The 16880-nt window shown below is 43.8% G+C and overlaps 1 long non-coding RNA gene across 1 annotated transcript in view; it reads right to left on the bottom strand.

Annotated features, from left to right (window-relative positions):
- Positions 1-603: 603 nt before the first annotated feature.
- LOC123000935 (uncharacterized) overlaps positions 604-16880 on the bottom strand; it is a 38940-nt gene continuing 22663 nt past the window's right edge. Inside the window, exons 3-4 of the long non-coding RNA XR_006409345.3 lie at positions 2675-2828; positions 604-961 (exon numbers count right to left, since the gene is read on the bottom strand). This is a non-coding gene — a long non-coding RNA (uncharacterized LOC123000935). The remainder of the gene's footprint in view (positions 962-2674; positions 2829-16880) is intronic.

The following is a 16880-nucleotide window of genomic DNA, read 5'->3' as shown; positions in this document are numbered from 1 at the left end:
CCAAAATACTTAAAGAGAAATAATATGGCACTAATTATGAAGATATAAAACATATTTGTCTCCATGGGGTTGCATCTATGCCTTTATGTATCAGTTTGCTCATCTGTAAAATGGGGTTCATAGTAAGTAATGTCTACTACAAGGGCTCATTTTGAGGATTAAATGAGAAAGTATTGTAAATTACTTACCTGCTGCCAGGCCCAATAAAAGTTAGCTTTCGCTACTATTTCATAATAAAACAACAAGCTTCTTTGCCACTTAACTATTGCTGCATAACAAACGATCCGAAGTTAGTGGCTTAAAACAACGGATGTTCTAATATGCTCAGAGATTCTGTGAGTCAGGAACAGAAAAGGGGCTTCCTTTTCCAACATGTGACAAATGCTGTGACGTGACCACATTATTCTTACTATTTGTCATTCTTAAACAAAATCGTTTCGGTAAATGAGGAATAATTTAATAAGCATGATTTATAAAGTTAAAGGACTTTCTATGGAACGCGTCATCATCATCATCATCATCTAGCAAAAGAGAAGAAATAAAAGAACCTATTAAGTCTACGAAACAGTTACTAGTGGGAGCTCTGTAGGAGTTCACCACCCACAGCACAGGACGAAAAACACGACCACACCGGGCACAGCTGCTACAGATGCCCAATCAAGACTGCTCAGAGCTGGTAGTCAGCAATCTTACAATTCCAGAAGTCAGGTTACGCTCTCTCCTATGTCACTGCTCCGTGCAGTTGGGCTGAGGAGAGAAGGAAGTGGCCCTCCATTTGGGACCCCGTGTGCTCCCTGAGTCAGGGCAGCAGAGGAAGCAGATTTGGAGAGAAAGTAGACAGGCATCTGAGAGGAAGGCAGGTGGGTTGGGCAGGTATCCCAGGTGGGTCGCTGTGGCAGTGGTCTATCCAAGGCCGTTCCTCTGCCAGGTGAAGAAATCTGATTCCAAGACTTTTGAAACCCTAGGAGAGCAACAAACAAAACAAATCAAAACGGCAACAAAAATGAAGGAAAACTGATATACAACTACCAACTTCTAAATTTTTACTAAGTTAGAACATTTTTACCAAAAAAAAAAAAAAAAAAGGTGGGGGCAGCACCTGGGTGGCTCAGTCGGTTAACGGTCCAACTTTTGATTTCAGCTCAGGTCATGATCTCAGGGTTGTGGGATTGAGCCCTACATGGGTTCAGCGCTCACGGGGAAGTCTGCTTGAGATTCTCTCTCTCCCTCTCCCTCTGCCTTTCCACCATCCCCCCCACAAAAATTTTTAAAATCTTTAAAAAAAGAAAGCCATAAGTAAAAAATCTCTATCTATTTTCCCCATCATTTCATAGAAGAGAGGGTGTTTCACACAGTCTCTGCTCCTGCCCCATTTCCACCGAGAAATGGGGGATACTTTGGTAGATCATTATCTTAGTGCATGAGTCAGTTTTTTAAACTGAATAAATGTAGTTTTATGAACAATTTCCTGTGTCGTCCATATCTTTCTCACTTTGATTTGGACCAGTGAAAATTCTATGGTGCCCCTTTATGGGAACAGCAATTGGTATTTGGGAGCCATTGATTTCGGGACTCCAACTCCCCTTGAAGGAATTTGACATACAGCAACAGAAAGAGTTGTCTATACTCGCTGTCTCCTCTCCCTCACCTTCCATTCATCCTTCACGGTTAGGGTCTTCCCCCTCCCGTCACTTCACCAAAAATGGTGTGGATATGACCTCCAGTGTTTCCCTACTGACCCCATCAAACAGACACTTCTCAGACATCTCTCTTCATCTCACTGGTACAAGCATCTGCTGATCACTCTCTCCATTCTTTTCTTTGTTTCTCCAGTGTTATTAGTAGATTTTACACCAGAGAATTAGGTGCTGCTTTTGTTGACTTTTCATACATAACTGAGCCAGACAAGATTTCAGCTAGAAAATATTAACAATAATAAGAGAGATGTATGTTTTGCAAAGGAAAATGTTAAAATAAGTCTTTTTTATCCTATGTGGTATAATATATGTAACATTGCCAAGTACAAATGATTTAGGAAAATGAATATTTACTTCTTTTTACAATAGTCAGAAGAGGGTATAGTCGTGTTTTATTTCTACTTACAATGAGCAAAGCATACTGAAAAATGGCTTTATCCAAGCCCTAGAAGATTATGTTTTTCTTGCAACTTACTGAATTGGATTTAACTCCAAAATTTAAAAAAAGAAAAGTTCTAAAGGCACTAAAAGCCATTACTCACGGGCAGTATGTTTTGTCTCCATTTCTAAGATAGTACTGCAACTTTTGCATCTCCACTCTACTTCTTAAATTTAAGTCTAAAATATATCTTTTCTTCCCAATTCAATATTTCCCATAATACTGACATACAAGATGTCCTTTTTCTTTTTGTAGTATGCATTTTAGAGTTTAGCACTATTGTGGGGACACAATTGGTCCTTCTCTCTTTTTAAAACCTTGGGCCTTTAAAAGCTAAATCATTAAAGTACCGAACACGAGTTTATCCTTACTACTAACCTAAGAGTTTATTCACTTGATTTTTAGAAACATTTCTAAGATTTAAATAACCTCCTTATACAGGCTTCCCTAATTCTTGCACAGAGTAAGTATTCAATATTTATTTATAGAGCTGAATCCTTCAAGCAGATAATGCAACATCTAAACTATTGATTCGTACCTTTCATTTGTTGCTGTTCAGTCGGCTCCGTAGTGAAGTTATTTGAATGTATGTCCTATCACTAATGATCCGGTCAGTTTCCTGGGGTGGAAATCAGGTCCTGTATATCTTTGTCCTCTTTGTAGCCCCTAGCACAGCTCCTTCCATGTTGCGACTGTTTGGGAGATAGTAAAGCTGAGGGTGAAATAAACTCCCCATACAGAACCTTACAAAAACCTGTAGCAAACCTCAAGCTAGTGAAATGTTAAAAAAAAAAAAAAAAAAGTTCCTTTTGAAATTGAGAACAAGACAAGAAGACTTGCTACCAACACTTGTATTCAGTCTAGATCACTGAAGAGAATATTCAAGTCAGGGCAGCGTGGTCAAGAGGGCAGGGGGTGGAGGAGGGAGAGGGGGAAGGAGGGAGAAAACACTAAAAAGGGAAGAAGGGTGGGAGGGAAGGAAGGAAGGAGGGAGGGAGGGAATGGGGGGGGAGAGAGGAAGGAAAGTGAAGAAATAAAAGAAAGAAAAAGTATGAGATTGGGAAGAAGGAGAAAATCATAATTTTACACAGATAATATAGTTATCTACATACAAAATCCAAAAGACTCCCTGGATAGAATTCCTAAGAGAATTTAGCAAGGTTGTTAGATTTTAAGAACAATACATATATAAGTCAACTGCATTCCAAAACATTAACTACAAAAAATATAGAAATACATTTTTAAAAATTAATTAGAATAGCTCTTATCATAGTAGAGATAGATAAAAAGTATTAAGAATAAATGTAACAAAAATGTGCAAGACTTTAATGGATAAAATTTTAAAAATTTGTTTATAAATCTTTAAAAGTTGAAAGATGTGCCATGTTTGTAATGAAGTTACTTGTATGCATTTCATATCACTAGTAGGAAGACTCAGTATCACAATAGTGTCATTTGTATGAATTCAATGACATTCCAATCAAAATCTTAGCTAGTGTTTTCATGGATGTTGACAACAATGGAAATTGATCAGATTGTTGTTTCTGGTCAGGCTTATGTAACAAGGACCAGATTTATCCTATACCTAAAAAAACAAAACAAATAAAATGGGCAAAATATATGAAAAAATGGTTTTCATGACATTGAAGATCAGGCAATGAAGGACAGTGATTCCTGAAATACGGAAAACGAGTGAGACGAGACTTTTGCTTGCCCCAGATTGTTGTCTTGAGTTTCCACACCACGTTGCAGAGATGAAAACCCAAGGGGAGTCGGGTGGACTCTCTAAGTTCAGGACATGGAGCTTATAGTCGGGAGAGGCCGGGGCGGCTAGAACATGCCAACTGAGCACCCCAGGGGAGACGGCTGTGGTGATCCCCTCCCTAGGACCTGTGAGTATGATAAACTCCGGGTTTCTGAGCCTGTCCTGTGTCTCCTTTTATGGCTGCGTCTGACTGACCATCACGTGGAAGAACACAGGACACAGAAGACCCCAACTCTTTCATTCTGTTTCACTGCTTCCCTTGTCTAACATTCTGTTCATACCACGCTAGCTTCATGGTGAAGGCCGTGCTAATTAAGAAAATGTCTTCTTGACCGTGATAGACCAGCAAACTGGTGAACAAGAGTGAAAGAGCCAAAGGAAGTCCTTTCAGTGTTTGAAAACAATATATTTCATACCTGGCTTTGCAGATCAATGAAGGAAATAAGAACTATTTAATAAGTCATGTTGGGACTAATAATTAGATAATAATAGCAAACTGGGAAGTTCAGCTCACATCATAAACAAAATTTATATATTAGGAGATTGAAGATTAAAATGTGAAAAAAAAACTTAAAAATTTTTAGAGAAGATTAGGAAAATATTTTGAGTTGGGGTAGAAAATATTTCTTAAAAGAAAAAACAAAAACTATAAACAAGTTTGATAAATTCAAGTATACTGCAATTTAAAACTTGTGTTAAATCAAAAGATACCATAGAGTCAGGGAAAGGGAAAATCCCAACTGGGAAAAATATGTTCTCAACACTTATAGCCGACAAAGGATTAATAGCCAGGACATATAAATAATCAAAAAGAAAAAAAGCAAACAACCCAATTTTGAAAAATGGACAAAAAGTTGGACGGTTTACAGAAGACAAAACATGGATGGTTAATAAGTACAACAAGGGTGCCCACCTACACTGATAACAAAAGAAAACACGAAAGAAAGCTACAATGGAAACTATTTTACACTCGCCAAAAACCTGAAAAGTCGTCAACTACCGAATGTTGCTGAGGAAGTGGAAGGCAAGGGACCCCACCAACGGCTAGTAGAGCATAAAATGGTGCTACCGCGTTTGCGAACAATTCCGTAAGATCCTGTCAGGTTGAACAGGTACATACCCCTGGCCCAGCAATCCCACTCCCCAGGGGGAGCCGGAGAGAAATGCTCACGTGTGTGAACCAGGAGCCGTACAAGAGCGTTCACAGCAGTACTTCTGTAAACCCTTCTTTTCACCATTCCAAAAAGAGAGAGGGGAGAAAAGCATAAACAGGAGACTGGATAAATAAGTCCTAGGAGAGTCACAAAATGAAACAATATACAGCAGTGAAAATGAATGAGCCAGAACGTAACATTCATCGTGGGTGAAACTCACAAATGCAAGTAAACCAAGAAAAGCACGCACAGACCGCTAACCTCGACAGAAACGACAGCTGCCGAAGCCGTTCTCCGCTTCCGTCCGTGTCATAGAACACCAGTATTACTTGGCACGAGCTTCTCGGAATAAAGGGGACCCTGCAGTTTGGTGTGGTCATGTGGTGTCGTTCCGGCCAGTGAGCTGTCATTGGAAATGGCGACCGTGACTTCCAGGAACTTCTTAAAGGGGTTGTGCTTTGCTGTTAATGACCCTTTCTTGCCTTTCTGGCTTCTCCCTTTCCTCTAGCCAGCAATGGGAACACACCGGCTGAAACCCCAGAAGCAAACTTTAGACTAGAAGGCGACGTTGAAAATGGAAGGCATGAGCCGGCATGAAACATTCCCAGGTACTGTATCAGTCCTTGCTAGCCTCGCTCCAGATTTCTTTTATGTGATAGAGGAATAAACTTGTATTTTGTTTAAGCAGCTTTCTTTCTTTCTTTTGTCTGTTACATCCCTTTGTTTCTTTTTTTTTAATTAACCTATAATGTATTCTTTGTTTCAGGGGTACAGGTCCATGATTCATCCGTCTTATATAATACTCAGTGCTCATTACAACACATACCCTCCCCAATGTCCATCACCCAGTCACCCCATCCCCACCCCCCTCCACTCCAGCAACCCTCTGTATGTTTCCTGAGATTAAGAGTCTCTTATGGTTTGTCTCCCTCTCTGGTTTCGTCTTGTTTCATTTTTTCCTCTCTTCCCCGTGATCCTCTGCACACATTTGTTTCTATTACATCCGATACAGTTGTAAATAAGATTTATAAACACGCAAAGCAATTAGCATGTAGCAAAGGCATGGAAAAACGTGCAGTGGTAAACAACAAATTCAGGACTGTGATTACTTTTGGGGTGGGATGCAGGGGGAGGAGATGGGAGATGTATATAAACATGTATTGACTTTGTTTTGCTTTATTCTTTATACCTATCTGTGAGTCTTAAATACTGGCATAACACTATTTAAGATTTTGGAGACTTTGGAGTATAAAGCATATGGAGTTAGTCATTATGGACCCTGGATTGGATCCGCCTCCCTCAATTCTCCTTTCCCTTTGCTAACCTGAGTTGGACAAACAGAAATAAACCTGCTGGTTCTCCTGACTCCCTGGAAGGGAAGAGCAGTTATCCTCTCTGCTTCCCCTCGTCTCCTCCACGCTTGCTCCTCACAGAGCCTCAGAGAAGCCTTCCTTCAGCAAAGGTCCTTCCGGTCTTCTAACATTTTCATACTTCCTCTCCAAGTGTCACCTCAGCCTGGATTCCTCGAAAGGGAGAAGCAGGAGGAGAGGAGAGAGGGCCTCTACCGTCTCTGCATCTTGGGGTGGAGTTTGGTTCCACTTCACATTATGCTTTCCTTTTCTCGGATGGCAATCATTCCAAAGAGCCGAAGAAGAAGAGGCTTTGCTGCGGGGCCAGCTGTTGCTTAGTGCTTGGCACATCAGGCTGCTGTCTCCCCACCATGCTAAGAGGAAGTCAGATCTGTTGGGCATTTAGGAGCATGCCAAGAGCAGAACAGCGTCTACGATGACAGTGTAACAATTTCCCTCTGGAACATTTCACAAATGGGTTGATGGGATTAGACAGCATGCCTTTCTTAGAAGACTTTATAGACACGACCGTTTATACAAAGATGAAAGTGGTGTTTTGGGGAAAACGCCAAGTTGCAAATCTGAGGTGGAGAAGATATCCCATTAACCTTGTATCTACTAGGCTGTCTATTAATTTCAAATGATAAAGGGATGTCAGATAAAGCCAATTAGCATAAAACAGTCTTAGTCAGCTTTGCAAACCTTCAACAAATAGAAACAAGAATGAAGGACACTTGGGGATGGAGTTTTTCCAAGGGACTATTAAAAGTGACTGTGTCCTCACTTTCTTTCATCTTGTGTATTCTATGTGCAAGTCCCAAGATAACTACTAAGTGATTTCCTAAATCCACTCTCCCTGTCTTTTCTCCCCTTTGTGATTTAATGCCCTGGATCTCTTTGCAGAGAAAAGACAAATGGTGACACATTTTTCTGGAGAAGGAAATACATGATTACGCCTGATACCTAGAATGACTGGGAGTCCTTCGACCTCCTGCGAACCTGCCATCTTTAAATTCCTGGTGCAACTGTAGTGATGAAGTTTCCACTTGGGGGTATTTCAGTGCTTGAGAGTGATTATGGAGGTACAATAATGGATGAACACTGTACCAATCAAGTTTATGTGGTGGTGATTCTTTGTTCTCCAAATGGGTATACTATTACAGGTAAATTTTTTAAAGCAATTTATTATTCCTATTTTATTGATAAGAAAACCAAGATTTACAGTGATTAAATAACTTATTCAATATCTACCACAAAGTTGGAGGAGGATTTTTTTCATGGATCAGAAGATTCAATATTCTTTTTCCTCCAGTCTTACTGAGATATAATTGACGCACATCATTGATTAAGGTGTACAGCATACTGCTTTGACTTATAATTTGAAATGACTACTGCAGTAAGTTTAGTTGCTGTCATCATCTCATGCAGATACAATAAAAAGAGGAAGCAAAAAAAGAAAAAACGTATTGTTTTCCTTGTGATGAGAACTCATAGGGTTTACTCTTAACATTTCTATATCTCATACTGAGGTGTTAATTAGAGTCGCCATGCTCTGCATTGTATCCCTAATATTTATTTATCTTCTAACTGGAAGCTTATACCTTTTGACCACCTTCCTCCAATTCCCCCCTCCCTGCCATCCCAGGGGACATGACGAGCACGAGCAAAGGCCCAGAGGTGAACATGATAAAGGATACTTACAAGATGAGTAAAATAGTCTTGTGTTGAAAGTACGAAGTGTTCCTTTGGGGGAAATAGTAATGTTAATAACAACTAACACTTTTCTAAGCACTTTACATCTATTAAATCATTTAATCCTCACAATAATATTATGAGGCCTTTTTTAAAATCCCCATTTTATAGATGAGGAAACTGAGATAGAGAGAAGTTAAATAACTTGTCCAAGGTCACTTAGCTTATAAATGGCAGGACCAGAATTGAATTTGTTATGGACTGGATGTTTGTGCCCACCCTCCCACCCCCCGAGATCCATATGGTGAAGCCCTAAATGTGATGGTATTTGGAGTTGAAACCTTTGGGAGATGATTAGGTTTAGTTGAGGTCATGAGGATGGGGTCTTTATGATGGAATTAGTGCCCTGATAAGAAGAGACACAAGAGAACTCCCTCTTTCTCTCCCCCCCACTTCCCTCTCTCTCCTTCTCTCTCTCCCTCTCTGTCTCTGCTGCATCACGGAGGAGAGGCTATGTGAAGGCGTAGCAAGAAGGCAACCATCTGCAAGCGAGAAACTGAGTCCTCACCAGAAATTGAATGCTGTTGGGAACTGGATCTTGGACTTCCCAGCCTCTAGAACAATGAGGAATAAGTTTCTATTGTTTAAGCCACCCAGTCTGTGATATGTCATGAGCTGAGAATTCACGTAATCTGGCTCCACAGTCCATGCTATCAAGCAGTAGGGGATACGAGAGTGCTACCCTGATTGAAACAAAATGAATGCCCGTCAAGGTTTAGCCCTGAGCGATGGGAGGAGGTGGTTGGTGTAGCAGTTCTGACCTTCCCCATGCTGTTCCCGCTTCCCTTTGGAGGTCCCCTATGTAGGTTACCATTGTCTTCCAGCCAGAAAATGCTCCACTAATTCTAAATGCTAGCCCAAGTGTAGAAAAAACTTCTTTTCTGTTTTAATGCATCAAGATCCGCTGAAATTCACAGAAGGAATTGACAAAGTATGAAATGTAGGCAAAAATAAAAAGAAATGCAATCAAAGAGGTAAATAAAGCTGGGCCTGTAAAGTATGGATCCTATTCTATTAAGTTTCAGGCTTTACACCACCCTGAGATTACACCTGCTGCAGACCCAGAGGGCAGGGCCATGAAGCCTCCTGAACCCTCAGCCAGAGCCCCAGGCCTGTGTCTCACACCAGCCTTCGCATCTCAGCCAGCCACTTAGAAAAGTCCATGTGCCCTGGTCCTGGCCAAGAAGGTGGCTCTCCCTATTGTCTACCCATGACCATTCCACAAGTGGCAAAACGGCTATGATGACAGGAAAATGAATGTTCTCATTTAAATGAAACCAGCTGCCTTTATCAAATCACTGTACCAACCTCACAGTCTCAACAGAAAATATATTGTTCCTATCCATAAACTCATGGGGGTAGGGTGGAAACTGGTTAAAGAGGGCCTAGGTAGGGGGGCCGACTCATCCTCATTTTTCACATTGGATGTTCTGCATCTCAGGAAGCACCTCGGCCCCAGGTAAGCCAGGGCCGTTGGTCACCCTCAGCCTCGTAAACCAATTTAGTTCCATAAACAACATTTTTGAGCACTTTCTATGTATCAGGCACTGTGTTGGGTACTGGAGGTACCAGGATGATTAGCACCTCCTTGACCTTGAAAAGTTTTCCATTCAACCAAAAAAGTCAATGGGATTTTTTTTTAATAAGGAAGAGATATTAAGAAATTGTTGTTTGAAGAAGCTAACTGTGGTAGACCTTGTCGATTGCTGTGTCCCCTATTTATCCTTTCAAGCTGCCCTAGTTTAGTTCCCTTGGAAGAAAATCCTATGACAAGGGCTTTAGTATAACTTTGGTAGAAGTGTGATGTGGGGGGTTACTCCAGGAAACATAGATATGGAATTGGGAAGACAAGGAAGGGAAAATGGCTAATAAAGAGTTTGTTATTTAGAAGATTGCTACCGTGGGGGACTACAGTTTATTCCCACAGGAACAGAGATAGTTATGTACCTCAAAGGTAAGGGGAGTTGGGTATTTAGATACCCAACCCCCATCAGCCATTAATTGAGGGCTGTTCCTGGAGTGTTAACCCCTCACATTTCTTCCTGTTGCAGCTTTGAGCAAAGCAGGCTCTGGAAGCCAGAGAAAGCTCCCAGCTAGCAAAATGTAGGTGTTAGCAGCTAGAAGTCAAGCTAGCACGCTCTGAAGCTGTAAGGGCAAGAGGAGGGCACCCACAGCATCTGTTATAGAGTCTAATTTATCTTGGCTTCTTACCCTCCCATATGCTCAGGGAAGGTGACCAATGATGATGGTTTCTTTAGTGACTAGTTTTGTCATGGATATGTAAGCCAATCCTGGAGAAGGAGTTGGGGTCTTCTGGAAAAAGGTCTTCTTCACTAATTAAAAGGAAGTCCCCCTTTCTTCACTGGGCATTGCCCTGCCTGCATGTGATCCCTAAAACCATGGCAACCACCTTACATCCATGAGGACAGACATCATCACACACCAGGCTGATAGGGAAAAAGACAGACAACAGGGTCTGTGACAATATAGTCCAATCAATCCTGATACCACGGACCCTGAACTTACAAAATGAGATATTATGTGATATGATCATTTAGGCCATTTACAGGCTGAGTTTTCTGTTGCATCCAAAAGCATCCTACACACTTAATTTCCCTCAAACAATGGAGGAGACTTTAGTACCTTAGTACTTAGTACTTAAGTACCTTCAGCCCCAGTAAATAATATAGGGAGACAGTAATAATAATTACATTGTTATATTACTATATTACATATAATTAATTATTACGTACCAGGAGCTTTCCTCACACTTTACATTATTTAATCGACCACAGACTTTTCAAGGTCAAGGAGGTGCTAATCATCCTGGTACCCCTCATACCAGGATATTTGCATTAGTTAAGCCTGTTACCTGCTCTAACAAATTCCAAAATGTACTATGGCTCAAGTACAATAGAAGCTTCTTTTTCCATTCAAGTCCAGTATGAGTATTCCTGATTGGCAGGCAGTTTCCTCTAAATGAAGATCCAGGGCGCCCGGGCTCTTTCCACATTGTTGCTTCTTCGTTTCCAAGATATGGCTTCCTAGGATGTTCTAGGCACTGACATCTAGCTGGCAAATGAGAAAACAGGTGCAAAAGGAGCACCTATTTCCAAACCACTTTAATAGAAAGCAACACACGTCACTTCCCATTTTATTGAATAACTGCATTACCTCTCACATTTTACTGAATAACGTCACAGTCCCACCTAGGTACAACGGGGGCCAGGAAATGTAGTTCTTGGCCAGGAAGCCACTCCCCAGAACAATTCTACACTATAGATAGGGAACTAGAATTGTTTGTCCTTGAGAGGCCCTTATCATGTCCATTTAGGAGTTGAGGAAACTGATGCATAGAGAAATTAGCAACTTGCCTGAGATGCCAGGGGTGGAGCACACTGTACTCCTTGGAAACATCCTCGGTTTTAAAAATTACTGCATATTCTGGGGTATTCACTTTGTTTATAATTATGCGTACCTATTGTTAAATAAAGCACTATTTTTTTAAAAGATTTTATTTATTTATTTATTTGACAGAGATAGAGACAGCCCGCGAGAGAGGGAACACAGTAGGGGGAGCGGGAGAGGAAGAAGCAGGCTCATAGCGGAGGAGCCTGATGTGGGGCTCGATCCCATAGCGCCGGGATCACGCCCTGAGCCGAAGGCAGACGCCCAACCGCCGTGCCACCCAGGCGCCCCTAAATAAAACACTATTAAACGTAACAGGGGGAGAATGCGGAGGCCAAATCCATTGAAAAATTTGAACTTAATGAGGACTGTTCCACTCACATGGCCTCACCTCCCCACTTCTGTTTGGAAATGTGTGGTCAGTTTTGATTGTCACAAATCCTGGGGTATCACACAAATTAAATGATTAAGGCCAGGGTTGCTAGAAGTTCTATAATGTCCAAGACAGCCTGACCCCCATGAAGAACTGTCCCATTCAAAAAGCCAGTGGTGTCCCTCTGTGGCAGTAGACTAAGGCTGTCCCTTCTACGGGGGGCTTACATGTCCGTGTGGAGGAAAGACGTGTGTGCTAAGTATGAGCTATTAGAGTGGTTTCGATGGAGCATAGATTCTGGGTTTGGAAGGTTTCTGTCTGAGTACTGTTTTGCCACTTACAAGCCAGTTTAGGGCAAGTTCAGTTATGAAAACAGCGCAAGTCCGAGGTGGACTGACCACTTGAAGTGGAATAGGCAGCAGAGGAAGAGGAAGTCCCCTCAGGAGAGAGGTAGCTGTGTGTGGATACGAGCTGGGCTTATGGTAAGGGCTGACCGTGCAGCTCTTTAGCCCAGAGAGCCACTGAGAGTCGATTGCAGAGCCTCCTCGCCGGGTGCTTCAGTCTTGAACGGAAGCATGTGCCGCACCGCTGGCGGGAAAGGTGAGAAGTGACGGGGCCTTAAGGAGCGCGGAGAGAAGAGTTATTATGTTCTGAGGGTAAGAAGCCTCTGGGCTTTTTCCATTACCGTTGCTTTTCAATTCTCTCTCCGTAAGGTGCTGGCGTGAACTCCCATTGAAGTGAAGCTGGGTGTTTGGACTCCAACGACGATGATGACTGCAAGGTGTGTATGCCAGACAGGCATGGTTCCAAGAGCTTTTGTCAGGCCCTGCACCTGCCTTCAGCAGTCTCCCTCAACCCCGCCCGAGAGCGCTGTCCAGCACACGGCATGAAGCGGCTGACTAATTGGGAACGAAAGCGAGAGTGCACGTATGAGTGAGTCCTCCCAGTACCCTGCTCCTTCCGTAGGCATTCCTGTCCAGGTCTTCAGGATGAGGACACCGAGACTGCCAAAGGTTCCCTGACTTGGCTAAAGTGAAAGGACTATTAAACATGGCACAATCCTAATTTTGACTCCAAAGGCCCCAGGATGCAGAACTGTGGGCGGGAGGTGTGAATAAGAAAGTACTCTTTCCCAGTGATTTTTGTAATGGATAACCACTTGGTGGCTTCAAACAACACAGATGTATTCTTTCACAGTTCTTTAGGCTGGAGGTCAGAAATCCGTTTCACCGGGCTGAAACCTTGATGTCTGCCGGGCAGCACTCCGCCTCCCAGGCTCTGCGGCTTCTTCGCCTCTTCAGCTTCCGGTGGCTGCCAGCATTCCTTGGATGTGACCACATCCCTGCGACTTTGCCTCTTGCTGGCATTGCCTTCTCTTCTAACGGTCAGTCTCCCTCTGCTTCCCTCATATAAGAATACATGGGATTGCATGTAGGGCTCACTTGATAATGCGGGATAATCTCCTCATGCCAAGAGCCTGAATTTATTCACACCCACAAAATCCTTTTTTGCCATAAAAGGTAACATTCACAGGTTCCAGGAACCTGGATATCTGGTACCCCACACAAGGCCTAGCTTTTTACTGTATGCAGTAAAAAGTGTGTCGGTGTGCAAGTGTGTGTTACGTGTGAGCCACATGTACGTGTGTGGACGTAGGTGTGAGCGTGTGTAAGAAAGTGCCTGCGTGTGCTACCGTGTGCGTGAAAGAATGTGTGAGGGCATGTCTGTACATGCGACTGAGTTTGCGCGTGTGGCTGTGGATGTCTGAGTGGCATTACAGTGTGTGAGTTCAGTGTGCATGCGACCGTGCGTGTGTGTGCCCTTGTGGAAGTGCCTGTGTTTGGTGGGAGCGTGGAGTGCACCCCAGCGCACAGCACCTTGCACTGGGAAGGGCAGGGAGGGGGGCTGCCAGCCCGGGTTGTGGTCCTGCCGCCTGCAGGGGTCACTGTCGGAACGAGTGTCACAACATCCTGTACTCCCTGGCCTGCTTGGGCCATTGGATCGGTGGGCCCAGGGGCATATCCCCCCAGCCCCGGGGGGCGCGAGGGAGCCAGCGGCCACACTGTCCGGGGCGGAAGGGCGGGGCCACGGCCTTGGGCGGGGATCGCAGATAGGCTGGGACTCGGCGGGGCTGCGGAGCGCTGAATGGGTTTTCTGGCTGGGTTCAGGGAGCTAGCCCAGGAACGGGGGGGGGGGGGGGGGGGGGGGGGGGAGGCTGGACGAGACCTTAAATCCAGCTCCACGCGAAGGCAGCCGTTGCCCAGATTTCACCCCCGCCCCCGACGATGGGCTGGAAAAAAATGGGGCACAAGCCAGGGGCCTTAAAGATCTGTGGAGGACTGCGGGTACTTCGAGGGGATGGAGGGGTGCGGAAAATAGGTGACTGTGCGTGGACGTATTTGGGGGGAAGGCTTGCCAGTACGGAAGAGGCAGCGTGGCTGGTTCTCTGCATCGTAAACTGCTGAAGTAGAATTTCTCAGCCCACACTTCTCGAACTTCCTTCCCTCAGAATAGAAGGAGCTACACCCAGCAACACCAGCCTGCCTAAATGCGCCGCGGTTTTTATCCGAATCACAGGGGGGAACCTTTAACAAAATGGTCTCATCTTTAAGTATGTCTTCATATGCATTTTCTAAAGCTTTGGTGCCTGTTGCAGCTTGCTGGCTTGTGAGTGTGAGCAGAAGGCAAAGTGAGTGATCTGGGAGCAGATGAATATTAACGGCAAAATTTAGAAGCAGCTAACTGCAGAGTGTGACAGCTTGCTTTTCCCCCCATGCTCTAGCTCATGATTTTTATATTGCAAACACATAACTGAGACCTATATCCTGCTAGTGGAAGTACTTCTTATTCACGTGATAAAATTATATGTCTGATATTTCAAGGTGTTCTTCCGACTGATTACCATACTTTCAGGCCCTGCCTCCTAAACCCATTTGAGAACCTCAGCTCTAGAATTGAGGGGGATAGTCCTGCTGGAGAGACCCCATAATCCTTTCTTTTCTTTCTTTTTTTTTTTTTTAAAGATTTTATTTATTTAGTTGACAGAGATAGAGACAGCCAGCGAGAGAGGGAACACAAGCAGGGGGAGTGGGAGAGGAAGAAGCAGGCTCATAGCAGAGGAGCCTGATGTGGGGCTCGATCCCGTAACGCCGGGATCACGCCCTGAGCCGAAGGCAGACGCTTAACCGCTGTGCCACCCAGGCGCCCCCCCATAATCCTTTCTTGACTTGTCTTTCTGAGGAAAAACACTCAAACTCTCTGAGTTTCACTCTGAGCATATATATATATATATATATATATATATATATATATATAATTCCTACTTTTGTGAAGATTTGAGACTATCAGTATCTCTCACAGTAACCTGCCACATAAGAAAGTGCTCGACAAACATCCTGAACCGAGATAATCGATAAAGAGCCCAACTGACAAGTATGTGAGCTATGGGCAGTGCTTCTCACACTTCAGTGTGCGCAGGAATCACCTGGAAATCTTGTTGAGACGCAGTTTCCCATTGGGTAGGTCTGGGCGGGAGCCTGAGATTCTGCATATCTAAGCAGCTCCCGGGGATGCTGGTGTTGCTCATTCCACCAACAACGAATGTGTCAGAGGTAGTAGCATGACAGCTTCGAGGCAAAAGAGGGAAATCGGAGCGGGCAAGGTAGCTGCAGCCATTTAACAAATGGCTTCAATGAACTGAGGAGCAGAAAGTTCAAAAATGCTAAATGCTCCTTAAGCAAGAAGCAGAGAGATTTGAACAGGAGGCCGGAGAGTCATAATGGACCAGTTTCCCTCAGACACACACTAAAGTACTACCTTCCTTATGATTCCCCTGTAGTCACGCCGTAGTATCTGTGAGCATGTTCTGAACGTTGTGGGAGCCGTAGGGTCCGAGTTGCAAACTCAAAGGTCAACGGGTGCACAGGGTGCTCGTCCCGTCTTAGAAGGTGAAACAGGGAACACTACATCAAAAACTAAGGACATAGTGTATGGTGACTAACATAACATAATAAAAAATTATTATAAAAAATAATAAAATAAAATAAAATATCCTCGGGCATCGATGCCGGACTAAAGAGGAAAAAAAAAAAAAAAGAGAGAAGGTAAAACTGCTCCTCAGCTCAGCCGGCCGTCACGGAGAAAACTGTTCCTGTTGCCACAGTTTCTTATTTCTAAGAGAAGCTCAAATTCTCTAGTTTTATGTGAAATCTCCTTGTTTTTAAATGTTGGCAACAACCTGAAAACATTTTACAGCTAGAGCCCAAACAATTATCCTGCCACAGCTTTCTGGTATTGTGCCCTCAAAATAGATCTTAGGAGATGGAAAAGGAGTGAAGCTGGTAAAGGAGGTTCAAGAAGGATGAGGCTGAGGGCCGGACCTTAGTGATATGGCCTGGAATTTCGGGGGCCACCAGTGCTTGTTTCTTGGTTGTCAGAGGGACATTTTACCCCAGATCCTGGTCCCCAAGCACCTCTTCTACCCAACATGGGCCCCAAGGCAGCCATCCCACTTGTCTGACTTAAGGCCCTGTAGCAACAAGCCAGCTGACAGCCCTCTCAGGCACATGTTGTACCTTTATATCCCTCTCAAGAACCGAAATCACTAGCCTGGAACCTTGTGTGGTGGCCGTGAGGCACATACCAAGGCACCTCAGAATGAGAAAAAATGGAATCTGCCCGGATGAGTCCCTCACACTAGTCTGTGGCCCTAAACGTGGCATCACTCACTGCTGGAGTAGAAGCGTTAGGATGCCTGCCCCGTATTGTCTGGCAGTGACGACTGTTTGCTGGACAGTTTGTTCATGGGAATCACACGCCACCAGGCTGTTCCCTATTATTAACTTCAGACACTGTGAGAGAAAAAGGTGCTATGAAGTATTGACTGGCAGAGAGCAGATGAAGAACAGAGTGTGAAATATTTGCTTTGGAAATTCTTTACCTGA

Source organism: Ursus arctos, unplaced genomic scaffold (assembly GCF_023065955.2).
Source record: "Ursus arctos isolate Adak ecotype North America unplaced genomic scaffold, UrsArc2.0 scaffold_20, whole genome shotgun sequence".
NCBI lineage: Eukaryota > Metazoa > Chordata > Mammalia > Carnivora > Ursidae > Ursus > Ursus arctos.
The sequence above is the reverse complement of the archived record's forward strand: the minus strand, read 5'-3'. Positions and strand labels throughout refer to the sequence as shown.